The sequence below is a fragment of the Adiantum capillus-veneris genome, chromosome 5 (genome assembly GCF_014529385.1).
Source record: "Adiantum capillus-veneris isolate H3 chromosome 5, ASM1452938v2, whole genome shotgun sequence".
In the NCBI taxonomy this organism is placed as follows: Eukaryota; Viridiplantae; Streptophyta; class Polypodiopsida; order Polypodiales; family Pteridaceae; genus Adiantum; species Adiantum capillus-veneris.
The window spans coordinates 51,725,504-51,738,164 of NC_140935.1; positions in this window are offsets into that span (position 1 = coordinate 51,725,504).

A 12,661-nucleotide genomic window follows, 5' to 3' on the forward strand; every position below is an offset into this window, starting at 1 on the left:
ACAAGAAAAGGTCAGAAGTATGTTGTCTAATGCACAGCTGCCAAATGGGTTTTGGGCTGAAGCTGTATCAGCAGCTGTTCATCTTGTAAATAGATCTCCTAGCAAGGTTTTGCAGAAGGATTCAGTGCCAGAGATGGTATGGTCAGGCAAAATGCCCTCATACAAGCATCTCAGAGTCTTTGGCTGTGAGGCATATACTCACGTTCCAAAGGAATTTAGGAACAAACTTGAGCCAAAGAGTAGAAAGTGCATCTTTCTAGGCTATGGTAATTCTGGTGAGATGGGGTACAGACTTTGGGATCCCGAATCCAGAAAGGTTGTCCGCAGCAATGATGTTCACTTTAATGAATCCAAATATCATTCTAAACCAGAGAGGGTTGAGGAGATTAGAAGAGTTGTCTTCCAAGAAGATGGACCTGCACGTGCAAGACAAAATGTCAGGGCTCAAGAGGAGCAAGGATAGGATAGAGTGGAACCACAGGTTGTGGCTGAGCCTGAGCCACCTATTGTGCATAGATCTGGACGTGTCACGCGACCTCCTGATAGGTTTGTTCCATCTATGAACTATGTCATGTTGACTGATTGAAATGAGCCTTCATGTTACAAGGAAGCAGTGCAAATGAAGGACTCCGGGAATTGGCAATTGGCCATGCAGTCAGAGATGACAGCTCTGCATAAAAACAAGACATGGAAGCTAGTTAAATTACCACAGGGCAAAAAGGCTCTACCTTGTAAATGGGTTTACACGTATAAGATCACCGCTCATGATAGTCAGCCAAAGTACAAAGCAAGGCTTGTTGCCAAGGGCTTTAAGCAAGAACAAGGCATTGACTTTGATGAAGTCTTCTCTCCGGTGGTCAAGATGACTACATTGAGATGCTTTCTTGCATTGGTTGCCATATTAGATTTGGTGTTGCACCAAATGGATGTCAAGACAGCGTTCATTGCATGGTGATTTAGATGTGGAAATTTACATGCAGCAGCCAGAAGGGTTTGTTGAGAAAGGCAAGGAAGATTGGGTATGCCAGTTGTTAAAGAGTCTTTATGGCTTAAAACAATCAGCGAGGGCATGGTACCATAAATTCCACAAGTTTATGATTTCTCAAGGCTACAAACGTAGTGAGTTCGATCACTGTCTATATACAAAGAAGGCTAAGGATGGTAGTTGGCTGATCCTTATTTTGTATGTGGATGACATGTTGATTGCTGGCAAGCACTTGGAAGAAATTTCAGCTTTGAAGTCAAAGATGGCAAAATCGTTTCACATGAAATACATGGGTGAGGCAAGTCATATCCTTGGTATGCGCATTGAGAGAGACAGATCAAAGAAGTTGATTTGGTTATCTCAAACAGAGTATATTGACAAGGTTTTGCAACGTTTCAATATGGAGAAGGGAAAGGCACTGAGTGTTCCATTGCCACCATATGTGAAACTTAGCAAACAAGATTGTCCCGTGTCTGAGGAAGAACAGACTGAAATGGATAAGATTCCATATGCATCTGCAGTGGGTAGTTTGATGTATGCAATGATTGCTACTCGCCCAGACATTGCATTTGCAATGGGAGTAGTAAGTCAATACATGTCAAACCCAGGCAAGAAACATTGGGAGGCAGTGAAAGGAATATTGAGATACCTGAAAGCTACAAGGATTATGCGTATATGCTATGGGAGTCAGGAGCTAAGTGTCAAGGGTTTTACAGACTCAGATTATGCAGGTGACTTAGACAACTGAAGGTCTACGTCAGGGTATGTCTTTACATTGGCTGGTGGAGCAGTATCATGGCGTTCTAGATTACAAGATTGTGTTACTCAGTCTACTACAGAGGCTGAATATGTTGCAGCATCAGAGGCATGCAAAGAATCAATTTGGCTTAATCGACTAGTAGCAGACTTGGGAATCAAAGAAGAGATGATAGTGTTATATTGTGATAGTCAAAGTGCTATACAATTGGCTCGCAATCCAGTTTATCACTCAAAGACAAAGCATGTGGATGTGAAGTATCATTTCATTAGGGAAATGCTCGAGGATAAGCAACTTCAGCTTGTCAAAGTTCACACCACAGAAAATCCTGCTGATCTACTTACAAAAGGACTTCCCTCAGAGAGATTTGTGCATTTTTGCAAGCAGTTAGGTGTAGGGTAGTACATCACTTCTCTACATCTCTTGTATATTAGCTTGTATAGTAGCTTCTCTCACACTTAAAGTACCACATTGGACTTTAAGTGGGAGGTTGTTGGGGTATAAAGCCCAATGTGGTCGCCCAGGTAAGTGGGCGGGCCGCCAGGTATGTACACATATTCTTTTGTAAAAGCCTAATAAGAACTCACTATGCTCTACACGTTACAGTAGAGCGAGTTCACCATATCGTCGTGCTCTTCTTCTAGCACTCTCTCTCGCGTCGCACTTCCGCTCGTACTCCTTCAGAAACAAGTATGGATGCGAAAGGATAGAAATGACATGACAGACAAACAACAATGCAACGAAAGAATTCCAATGAAGCAGATGGTTCAACCAAAAACCAAGGGCCTGAAACAGGTATGGATCCCCAAGAAAATGCTTAGCCATAACCCAAATGTCACTCGCATTTGGATACCAAAACAAAAGCAAAAGGAACTCCCTTCAGTACAAGAAACAACGGAAGGCAAACAGCTGCACTTAAAAGGAAAACCGACTTATGTGGATGCCAATCAACAACAAACCACTGGCAAACAAAGAAGTGCCAAAACATCTACAAAAACAGGTAGAAACAAAATACCAATGGAAAGCAAAGGCAATACGGTCCATAACCATTACGGCCCAGTCAATTCTCTCCTTAGAAACAGCTACGGCTCTATCAACAGTGTCGGCAAAGCAATTGCCTTTTGCAAAAAAGACAATTAAACAGAGAGAAGTAGAGTTACAATTGTTACTTGCAAAGAAAACAGGAAACCTCGGCGAATGCCAATAAGCATCTTGCTTATTCCCTTCTCTTGCACAGCATTAATTTTTCCATGCATTGACCGAGTATGCATAAAATAGGGCCACATTAATCGACCAGGCATTAGCACAACCTTTTTCAACCTATGCATGGCACATACTCCGAGCCAATACCTTGTCATCCGGGAGGACTCCGACTAGGAGGGGGGGAGGCATTCTCAAATGCAGAACCAATAACAGAAACAACAAAAAAGGGCATGATTTTCGACTATTTTAAGGGTTGTTGTTTGATTGTGAAATTTTCTAGAGTAACCCAAGTATAGATGCCCTTATACAACATGTATCTACAGGTATATGGGGCCAAACACCAAATCAAGCCCCTAGGTGTGTGTATATAAGTAGAAATAGCCATTTTTTGGGCAAAATATTGGTAAAACGGAGAAATCCGGCCATAAAAATTGCATGTGAGTGTATATAATGTTTTGCGGTGATGTTTGTGATTTATTATGATTTTTGGGGATTTTTTGGGTTTGATTTGCTATTTTCCTTTTAATTTTGCTAATTTTCGATAGAAAAACTTCAAAAATACAAAAAGCAGGTGAAAAACGGTCGTAATGAAAAAAAAAATGAGGATGATCAATGACTATAGGACAACCTATGGTACAGTGGGGGTGCAATTATGAAACTGGAGCGGAAAGCGTGTTTTGGCCAGGTTTTGACCGAAATGCCAAATTTTTGGTAAACAGAGAAAATGGAGTCCAAATCAAGTTTTTGAGCCTAAACCACATCTCGCAAGAAGATAGGAGCACATGTCAAATTTCATGAAAAGTGGTTCGAAGACCTCCATTATAAGAAATTTTCACCTCATTTTTAGCTCATTCTCACTATTGACTTTGTGGAGAGAGCTTCTGCCACCTAGAGCGGACCGACCTTCCAGCAGCTTCTACGACACGCACGACTACCCGACGAGCTCCATACATGAGAGGTAGGCTCACCACCTTGAGCTTTCCGCGCATGTTTGTCATTATGTCGCGAAAACTAGCGTAGGGGTCACACACAAAGCGGGCGGTAGAGACCTACAAGTAAAGAAGGCGGCCTAACGGCTAACCCGAAAGCAACAATACTTCATCGGAAGCTTACCCTAGCCTAGGAGACCAGTCCTGGAGGTCCAAAGGCAGTAGAAAACCATCGGAAAAAACCCTAATTCCCAGAAACCCGCAAGAGGCCACCAAATGGGAAATCGACGAAACGGCAACCAAATGCTACCAAAATTCATGGGTAGGAGCATCTTGACATGCTCGACAAGTCTATGTGACCCGCATGACCAAAAAGTGACCCGAGGCGGTACTAAACTTTAGAAATGGCATCAGAAACACAAAGCGTCAAATTGCTCTTGCGGCCAAAGCGCAAGCCCGTTTGCCACCAAACTTCACGAGCGGCTTTCCTAGACCATCAACAACCAAGTCCTATGGTGGTAGACCACCACAAATCATCGAAGGTATGTAAACGCAACCACAGGTGCTTCTAGAGAGACAAATTGCCAAATGAAGCTTCAATGAAGCCAAAGTCGACAAAACCCATACGGCAAGGATCCCCAAGGGATCGAGAAGCTATGGAGACCAACATCAAGAAATTTCATCGCCAAAAAGCACTCCAAAAGTCAAAAAACGGCCCAGAGGCTTTGAAGTCCACATAGGGAGTTATTCTCTATCCATTTGACTTTTTTGTTGAATTTAGGCTCAAAAGGGACTCAGAGGGACCAAGGGCAAGCACTGGGAGCACCATCCATGAAAAAATCACCAGGAGACATCCTACACGTAGGATGTGTCAAGGGCACTTTTGGGCACAGACTCCAACATTTTTCCTAATGCACATTTTCTGAATTACATTTACAAGCTATCCACCAAGTCTCATCACATTTGGACCAAAATTGACCTCATATGCATGAAAAAACGCAAAGTTAGGGCATAGAGGTAATAATGGGCCATAGACCTATCAAATCTTGTCCAAATCCCTTGAAACTTGCACAACACATTCACCAACACATCAACAACCAATCTGTGTGGTCAGAAGCAAAAAATGGTGAAATAGACATCCTACGCATAGGATGTCTATTTGATTTTTTTGACCTGCAGAGGATGTTTGATCATTTCAGATCCAATCACCTCATCATTAGGAGCTCATATATCAAGTTTGAAGCCATTCTCATCATTTTTGACCCCCAACACTATCAAGATACACTTTTAGAGCCCAAAAACACCACACAGGCCCTTACAAGCATCAATCCTTGTCCAAATCCAAATCCAAATCCAAGAACATGGCCATGTTCCATAAGCCAAGGACTACTCACAGAACAAGTTTCATGAAATTTTGATGAAAAAGACATCCTACGTGTAGGATGTCTTTAGCATCATTTTAGTCTTCTGTGCAAAGAGTGACATCATGGGAGCCAATACCATGGTGCAATGAGCCCATATACCAATTTTCAACCCATTTGGACATCAATTCCTACCTATAATGGACTTTCTACCCAAATTGTGACCTAAAGCCTGAATCAGCCCAAAAATCCACTATTTGATATCCAAATCCAAATCCAAGCATATAGCCATGTTCCATGAGCCATACACTACCAGCATGTGAAGTATGAACCAATTCTGATGAAAAAGACATCCTACGCGTAGGATGTTTAGATGAAATTTTTTGGCCAGATTTACACTTTGAGCACATGCACAGCTTCACAAGTTCCTTTTAAGCTTTATTTTCAATTTTCAAGTCATTTGGATAAGTAAAACTCAGTTTCGCAGCTAATATGGATAAAACGCTAACTTCGGACTACTGAGTGCAACAAGATCTATGGCAGCCGACAAAGAAGAAAATAATGACTATCAAGGATTACCTGGAAGAAGTGGAACCCTTCGTCATTCCAGAAGGAACACTAAAACCCACCAGCACATGGATACAAGAAGATCTGTTAGAGTCCAACGACCTAAAAATCTACCAAGGAGTGTTCAAAGACACTGAAGGCAATGTTATCGAGCTACCAATGCTGCCGCGAGAGCTCGATGAGTTCGTACGAAGCAAGATGGCCGGATACTTGGAGAAGATTGATCTCCACAACTACTTTGAGGCAATACCGGCAAGGGTGGACATCAAGAGAGCCTGGGAGTTTGTGACAAGCATCAAAGAGGATGGAGTGGCCAAAGTAACAGATCTACGAGGCAGGACAGGAACACAGATAATCATCACCGAGCAGGTTGTAGCAGATGCACTAGACTTCTCTAACAAGGGGGATAGTGTAACTAAAAGAAGGTATGAGGTAAAGGTGTACAATGAGAAGAAAGGGAATTACACCTTTGAAGATATTGCCAACCCAAGAGTGGCAATCATTAGCCAGTTATACAACCAGTACTTCCACATGTGCACGAAGAGGCCACAAAAGTACAAAATGCCGCCAGGTGTAATTGCCACGACATTCACTTGGGCAATGACGAAAGGCACCCCAAAGATAATCAACTATGCGGAATATATACATGACAACCTAGTAAAGATGGGTAACAAGAAGCCAACCTATATAATGCCAGGAGAACTAATCACCAAGGTGATTTATGGGGCACTACACGCAAAAGGAAGGTGGCCTGACCCCCCGTCTCAGAACGACTGGCTAAGGCTAAAAGAAGACAAGGAAGATGAGCCTCAAAGAGCACCAAGGGTGGCTACGAGACTGAAAAGACGGCTAGAGCCGGTTCAAGAGGAGCAGCCCGAGCAAAAGAAAGGAAAGAAGGAATTTTCCCAAGTGCCTACCAAAGAAACAAGGTTGCAAAAAGCGGCAAGATTAGAGAGGCTAATGGAGAGCTTCCGAGCAGAGAGAGCCCTCGAGGGTGATCTAAGTGAACTCTGGAAGCCTTCTCTAGAGTCTATGTCAGGATCGTCCCGAAGAGTGCAAAGGGACAGATTTGAGGACTATATCAAGAATTTTGAGATTCTTGATGCCGCATCAAAGAATATACCACATGTCCCTTTCACAGAGGAGGAAGTACAGCAAATACGGTAGAAATTGCTAGATGAGCAAGAGATCCAAGAGAGAGAAAGGAAAACTAAAGCAGATAGGGATTTAAAAGGCAAGCCCACATCTCTACCGACCAGCCCTAAACCCATCCCACAGCCATCACCACCGCCCTCACCACCTCCTAGCAGCCCTCCACAAGAAGACAAGGAAGCTGAGGACAAACCAGAAGAACAGCAAGTAGGTGAGCAAGAGCAGAGACAAGATCCGGAGACAAAAGAAGAGGCTAATCCTTGAAGTGAGCAAAAAGAATTATAAGATTCTTATTACTCATTTTTGGACCTGCTAGCTGCATGATACACGAAGGAAGAAGCCGCCATAGTCGCATTCGACTTGGCGAGGATAGGGCCTAAAGAACAGTCGCAAGGCATCAGGCTAGTGGAATTGAAAGAGATTGCCACATATACAGTGGACCTGCACCCGCCCCCCAATGACTCGGACATGGTGATGACGAAGCTAACAGGGTTGAGAGCGCAATCCATGGCTTCAGAGAAAGAGATGACAGCTCTCAAGGCCACTGAAGTAAAGATTAAGATGGAAGTAGACGCTGTGCAAGGACAAAGCCAAAGGCAAAAGGAGAGGGAAGCTGAGCTACAGGCCAGCCTAGCAAGGGCACTACAAAACTGCCAGGCAATGGAGGAAGCAAATCAAGCAGCCGCAAAAAGAATGCAAGCAGTTGAAGAAGAATGTCAGCAGCTCAGCAAATCACTGCTAGATGCCGAGAAGGAAAGAGATAACTTGACACTACAGCTGGCAGAAGAATCTAAAGAAGTAGAAGCCATGAGAAACGCAACAGAAAAGGCGGAAATAGATCAAGAAGCCAGCAAAGATGAGGTCCTTGAGCTCAAGGACCAACTCAAAGTAAAAGATCAAACCATCCAAAGGCTGCGAGCATCACCTACCAGAGTCAGAGCTACTAGCTCGACTCAAATCACGACTGAGAGTCAACTCTATGAAGAACAAATGCAAGAACTTCAGAAAGAGCTGACTCTAGAGAAAAAGCAGATATTGATGATGGCAGAAGGATCTATCGTCATGTAAACGAGAATGGAAGAAGAGCAGAAAGCCCTGCAAGAGAAAGTAGAAAGCATGAAGGGAAAGCTCGAGGAGGCGGAGAGAATAAACGCCGAATTAAATGACCTCCTCGTGAATATGGGCGAAGAAGCGGAAACGGAAAGCAAAAACTTCTGAGGCAAATTGAGGAGTTGAAAGGGCAGCAAGCGAGAGAGCAAGAGAGCACAGGGCCAGTATCCAATGAGGGCATTGACCTAGAAAATGTCGCAGATCCGGTGGACACACCTATGCAAGAGGAAATCCTAGAAGGATCCTCTCAAGAGCCACATGATCTAACACAGGAAGAGGAAGAAAAATTGCATAAAGCAATAGAGGTGGAGCTCAGAGAGACCACAAAGGAAGCCTTGGAGTGGGAGCAGAGGGTTTTCAAGTCTATGACCATTCAGAAGATCGACGGCAGAAACCTTAGGCGCGAGTGTCTTCAACCCTCTCTCCCATATCCATTGCTGAAATATGAGGCAGCTACCATAAACAAGCGGATCATAGAAGAGCCAACTGTACCACTTTACAATGCAAATACCTCATAACCAGAAGGGGTCAGGCTCATTGTTGATTCTCAGCCGAAGTGGAGGAAGGCCTGGCTTACAAAGTACCCACAATACCTAATCCACTTGGTAGAGGCACCAAAAAATATGAGAGACAACCTCAATTTTTTTCCTCTACCAAGGATCAGGATGTGGAAAGCGCAGGAAATCTTGCAAAGGAGCCAACCCACTTGGCTGAACTACCCCAAGCTGCCGGGCTTGAAGGAAGGTGAGAGAATAAGTGTCCAATACATGGTGAAAACCCTAACGGGCGCCATCAAGTTGTTCACTTGCTCACCTGACCTTACATGCATTATGATGAGGAAAATCTGCAAAACCCTCTTAGCAGTGTTCGAGACTTTCAAGCCAGGCCAGGTGACCGACAGCATCTTTTTCTTCCAGGATACTTACAGATGCGCTTATGATCTGTCTAGTCAGCCTTCCAAGGAGGTGATACATGCGTTGTATCAAAGGATAATGTTTTTACCATCCTATCACCTCCACGCTTTTGAAGAAGCGTTCTACACAGGCTTTTTCACCATAAACACTGACATTTTTGGCCCGACAATGATGAACCTGCATGCAAGATATGAATCACTGCTAAAGATGCGAAAAACGATACGATGAAGAAGCAGATCAGCGGCCATGTCGGGGACGACATGAGCAAGGAGGGGGGGAGTGTTAGAAGCTGGACACACCCCACGACAACTAACTACTCGGAGAATTATTATATTTGTAATTATTCATTCATTGAGGAAAACCTGATTTTTCACCTTGTAAATATTGGGACTTACAGAAGTTTCCAGATTGTATCCCAGTTTTGATAGTTAGATTGAGTAGATGGTTGATTTTGGAACTTTAGAGTTTGAGAATTGTAAGGTATATATACCACTTTTTGACCTTAATGAAAAACCTTTTGTCATTTTTAAAAGAAGTTTTTGAAGTCTATGAGTGAGCGTACTGTTTACAAGAGAGAGAGTGAGCTTTATCTTGACGCTACGTGTGCACCGGTGGTCGGAATCGAGTGCGAAGAAGTGCGCGTGTTGCTCCCGACGAGAGCTACGTGCCGATACCTACATTGCGCGTGTACGGTCCAGTTTTGCGAGCTCCTTCTACGAGCTTCATCTGGTGTTTGGGTGAGCATACGTTGTCTGATTTTGCATTGCAGCATATCCACGCATTCACATTGAGTAGAACTACACATTAGGCACATTAGATTTTGGAAATAAAGACCTGCAGATTTCGACTAGACATCCTACATGATTTTGCACCGGGTGTTTTGGGTTGGGATTTTGGTTCATAGACCTTAAGGAGAGCGACCTATTGGTGTTAGTAGGGTCTCCTTCAAGTTCTATGGTGTTTCGAGATTGTTTGATGGGTGTTCGGCTCTAGAAAGCGTTGTAGGAAGTTTCCTCTTATGCACTCTTGAAGGCTGTGACTTAGACAATTGGTAGAGACCTCTGTAGGACTTAGTTATAGGAGTCGGTCGAGTGTAGGTTGACACCTTATGCTTGCTTCCACGCACCTGCAGGTCGAGCTTCGTCCTTAGCTGACATTATATGTTAGGTGAGTTCTCGCTGTGCTGACGTCCGTGCGGCGTATCCGTCCAACAGATTTGTCTCTCCATTCCATTTACACTTTAGCAGTGAAGCAGCTAGACACGGGATTTAGTGCTTAGTAGAGTCTAGAAGTCGAGGACTTGCTAGATCTATTCTCGAGAGGTAAAGAGGGTTGTGAGTGAGGTAGCCAAAAGCATTTCATTCTCTGATTTTCTCAATGCTTTCTGAGTGCTGCACTTTTTTCCGTTTTGACTTTATTTTGTACATTTTAGTTTGTTTTTGTTTTATGTTTCATTTTAGTACTTAGGAGTAGGGTAAGTAGAAACTACCACCATCAATTTGGGCTAAAAATTTGAGGGAAAAAATGGTGAAAACCAAATTTTGGCAAAAAAAACCATAACTCTAAAACTCTAAAAAATTGATAGTATAGATCTCAAAAGTGATCCAAATTCAGAAATTTGTGGATCAAGCGCATCAGCAGACTCTCTAGAAGCAATCTGAGAGGTTTGGCCAGATTGTCTGGAGGAACATGGATCGCGATCCATGTACCCCAGAGACCAATTTTGTAGAAAAGTGACCTGTTACATTGAGCACTAGTGGGATATTGCTCTGATCAAGTTTTATTGAAAGAAAAAGTCAAAAATCACATTAGAATTGGTTGTTATGTCAAAAATCACATCAGAATTGGTTGTCAAAAACAGCAAAACAAGCATAGTAGACACAAAATATGGGATTTCTCAACTTTCTGGGATCCAAATTCCAAAAGGCATGAGATTTGGCTTCTACAGGGCATAGAGAACCTGCAGAATAAAATTCATGAAAAAATGCTGCCAAACATGGATCGCAATCCATGTACCTTTTGACATTTGGGGCTGATATTTGACAAGTGCATCCTTGATATCATTTGGAACAATTCCCAAAAGGCACCATATCAAAAAATTGAAAAAAGCTGGTCAAAATAGCCTAATACAGAAACTAGTCAAAAATCGCAAGGCAAACATAAAAACTCACTTTTGACTAGAAAAATATTATCCAAATTCATAAAGATTTTGGGAAGAGTGTCATCATAACATGGACTATAAGATGACCAAGTTTCATGTCAAAATGAGGTCAAACATGGATCGTGATCCATGTACCTCATGAAAAAAATTTGAATTTTCTTTTGCTGAGATTTGAGCAGTAGGTAGCTGGTATCATTTGGAACAACTTTTCCAAAAGAACCATATGTCAAAAAAGTTGTAGAAAGTGGTCAAAAGAGCTAAAAATAGAACATTGTCAAAATTGCCACAACAGACTGTAGAAGTCAGTTTTGGGTGGACAAAACCAATCCAAATTCAAAAAGATTTGTGGAGCAAGCTACAAACACCATAAGCTATCAACACACCAAAGATCAAGTCCAAAAGTGGTGGAACATGGACCAATCCATGTACGCTTGAGAAATTTTTGGACAAAAACTTTTTCAGCCTGTAGCAGAGACCATTGTGAACAAAAGTCCCCAAAGGAGTTTTGTCAAAAAAGTTCAAAAAGTGGGTGAAAAGTGCCCAAAACAATGCAAAAAGAAAAACCCTAAAACAAACCTAGGGATTGACTTTTGCCTGGCCTAAACAAGTCCAAATCATACAAAAACCACATTGCTAGCACCAAGAGACCAAGGGGAAGTTGTGTGCCAAGTTTCAGTGCAATCTGACACATAGGTACATGGATCACGATCCATGTTTCTTTGTCACAGAATGATACCAAATTTTCACCATAGCTAGGGGAAATCACAAGGAGTCTAGTGGTATTTTCAAAACTGAATTTGGATATCAAAAACCAAACCAAAAGCCCATAACTATCAATACTCTTAGCAAGTGCCAGAATTGACCTAACTTTCAATCCAGAGGTCCATTTTCAAAAAAATTGATACCATAGGACCTACTAGTCATGCTGAATCTGATAGTACCAAGAGAAGTCAATTTGGGCTCCAAACATGGATCGCAATCCATGTACCCATAGTGACAACTTGACCTGAAACTTTCTAGATCAGTAGTGCATACATAAGGAAACATATGCCCAAGTCCAGTTTTGAAAAAAAATCAACAAATTTATAGATGACAGACTGAAAACCGCAGTGCAGACCTAGTACTGGTCATTTGGCCTATCAAACCAAGTCCAAATCCAAATTATTTGATATTTAGCTTGTGGACATAGAGTGCAACAAGCTGCCAAGAGATCAAGTTCAGATGTGGTTGAACATGGATCGGGATCCATGTACCTCAACCTCAGAATTTGCTGAAAATTGGTATATATTCTACACATGACCTTGTCTACACACATTCAAAATTTGGGAAAATTGAGATAGAAAAATTTGACAAAGGAACATGGATCGCGATCCATGTACCTCAGCATAGTGGGGGTATCTGAGTTGGGGATCTTGTAGACATACTTGAGTATATCCCAAATCTCAAGTTTGAGCTTAAAATACCTTCTGGAGACCAAGATACAAGCCAAAGTTCCTGTGTTCAAGTCCTGAAACTATTTTGA